This window comes from Rattus rattus, chromosome 7 (genome assembly GCF_011064425.1).
Source record: "Rattus rattus isolate New Zealand chromosome 7, Rrattus_CSIRO_v1, whole genome shotgun sequence".
Taxonomy (NCBI): Eukaryota; Metazoa; Chordata; class Mammalia; order Rodentia; family Muridae; genus Rattus; species Rattus rattus.
Window position 1 is genome coordinate 71971148 of NC_046160.1, and position 2912 is coordinate 71974059.

The 2912-nt window shown below is 44.8% G+C and overlaps 1 pseudogene; it reads left to right on the plus strand.

Moving 5' to 3' along the window:
* The first annotated feature begins 801 nt into the window (after nt 1-801).
* LOC116905716 lies at nt 802-2524 on the plus strand (annotated as a pseudogene).
* Nucleotides 2525-2912: the final 388 nt, after the last annotated feature.

Genomic DNA, 2912 nt, shown 5'->3' on the forward strand with positions numbered 1-2912 from the left:
CAAACTTAATACTTGGGAAGATGAGGCAGGTGATTCAACAGTTTGAGACCAGCCTGGGCTATATAGTAATGGGTCTTGTCAAACGAACAAACAAATGATAGATAGATAGATAGATAGATAGATAGATAGATAGATAGATAGATAGATAGATAGATAGATACAGATAGATATGAAATTTAATTTAATTACTAAAATAAGGATACTAGAGTGTGATAGCTCTTGTAGAGCATTTGCTTTGCATGTGTGAAATTCTAAATTTGGTCTCTGGCATCAACAAAAATAAAAATGACAGTGATACTTAAGTTATCAGATTATTCAAAAACTAAGCACCATAGTATCTGTAAAATATATGGTCCAATCCTGTAATACAGAAGGTACTCAATAATGATGATTATCATGATTATTTCTAATAATTATTGATCAAATTATCAAAATTACACAGCAATGGAATCAGAGCCATTCAGAAGACAGACATATCATTACTGTGACTAATAATGAACAGGGCAGTAGCGTGTAGTAGTAATTAAAATAATTTTTAATACAGTAACTAAGGTCTTTTTCACCTTCTATGTGAATAAGGAAATTTTGCTTGAGAAAAGAGTAAAACTAAAGCTGAAAGTTTGATCCTATCTGCTCCTATGTCATGTCTGGTGAGATATTATTAGAAAAAAAAAGAGAAAGATACTTTGTGGAGTTAACAGAAGTGTGTCAGAATATGAACTATGAAATGATGCTTCTGGGCACGTGAGGGATGCGGCCACCTCTTTCCACACAGACATGCAGGTTGAATCCACCAAAGCTATGGTTACAGAGAAGCCTAGTCCCCTGATGGACGGACAGGAGTCTGTGTGACAGTACTACACCCTGTTGAATCAGGACCCAGACATGCTGCACAGGACAACTGCCCACTGCCTTCTCAGGTGGGAAGACACCGACTCACTCTTCAGGTCCAAGACAGGGCAGCTGTCCTCAGCGGAAACAGGAAACAGTGCCTGACTTTGCTGACAAACTCCAAGGTCCTTCCCAACATGATCATCTTACCCTGAAATCTGGAACTTGGGACTTGAAAACCGCACATGCCTCATACCTCATTGATTGGTAGTTCCCACTAGAGTGTGTACAATGGACTTGTGCACAAACATAAGCAGAGTCCCCGCTGTGAGTCTGCCAGTGAGATGGATAGGGTACCAAGCGTGAACACTAAGTACCTGCACTTCGGATGAGAAGTAAATTGCCTTCTCTTGTACAGATTTTATGGAAAGAACTCTTCCTATGCCCATAGGGGCTTGGATTCCAATGGGAAGCCAGCAGATGCAGTCTACCAGCAGAAGGAAATCCACAGGAAAGTGATGTAACAAAACGTCACCAACTGCTACACCAAGATCTGCCACGTGGATGCTCATGCAACTCTGAATGACAGGGTGGTGGTCCAAGTGATGGGGCTACTGTCCAACAACAACCAGGCTCTGTGGAGGTTCATGCAGACCTTTGTCCTTACTCCTGAGGGCTTTGTTGTTAACAAATTCTATGTTCAAAACGACATCTTCAGATACCAAGATGAGATCTTTGATGGCTTTGTCAGATTCAAGAGGAATCCCGAGGAAGAAGTAGAGTAACCTGAAGACAGCAGACACCACAAGTGGTGCCTGATGATTCTGGAACTTTCTGTGATCAGACAGTCCTTATTGACTTGGAGGAGCATTTAGAGGAGACTGTTGTGGAACCAGAACCAGAGCCCGAACCAGAGTCTGAGTCGGAACCTGTGCCCAACGTTCAAGAGGACAAGCCTGAGCCTGCATTAGAAGAAGCTGCTCCCGAGAATGTGGAGAAGAGCGCTTCCCCGGCCCCAGCAGAGTGACCCCAGAACAGGAGGACTTGAGGACATTTGGGGGTGAGGAGGGCAATCCATGACAAGTATGAACTTTCTTCCCAGTGGAGCAGTTCCAGTGATGGGACACCACCTCATGTGGGAATCTAAGCCTGACTCTCAGATCCCACCACAAAGGCCTCAAACAGATCAGAGAGTTCGAGAGCAGCAGATCAATATTCCTCCTCAGAGAGGACCCCGGCCAATCCGTGAGGCTGGTGAACCATGAAATGTGGAACCTCGAAGGATGGTGAGGCACCCTGACGGTCACCAGCTCTTCAGTGGGAACCTGCCACATGAGGTTGACAAGTCGGAACTGAAGGATTTTTTTCAGAATTATGGGAATGTGGTGGAGCTGCACATCCACAGTGGTGGGAAGTTACCCAATTTGACTTTTGTATTTAATGATTCTGAGCCTGTTCAGAAGGTCCTTCATAACAGGCCCATCATGTTCCAAGGTGCGGTCCTCTTGAATGTGGAAGAGAAGATGTGAGCTGCCAGGGAAGGCGACCACAGAGATAACCACCTTTGGGGACTTGGAGTCCCTCGACCCCCCGTGGTGGGACAAGTGGTGGGATGAGAGGCCCTTCCTGTGGAGACATGGTGCAGAAACCAGGCTTTAGCACGGGCAGGGAGATTACTACTCCAAGGCAGTGAATTGCTTGGCTCAGATCTCCACACAGCACACAGAACGGTGAATTTCTTCAACCAGCCTTTGGTGTCTCGGAGTAGTCTATTACAAACTGCTTGAGTTTGTACAATTTCAGTTTCGCTTGTGTTCACGGTATGTGCTCCCCAACCCCCTGCCCTCCCTTGACCTTTTAGTCCTTCATTCCCAGTTTTCCGAAATGATACTTTAGGAAAAATAGATTTGTAAAGAAGAGGAAAGACTGATCTCCCTGCTCACCCCGCATATACAAATCGGAGTTTCACAGCCATTCCCCAGAGTAGCGTGTCTCCGTTTCACTGACCATGGATGTTTCATTTGTTGAGAGACACAGGATTTGATAAACATTTTTGAAGCAGGAAAAATCAAGTCACGACT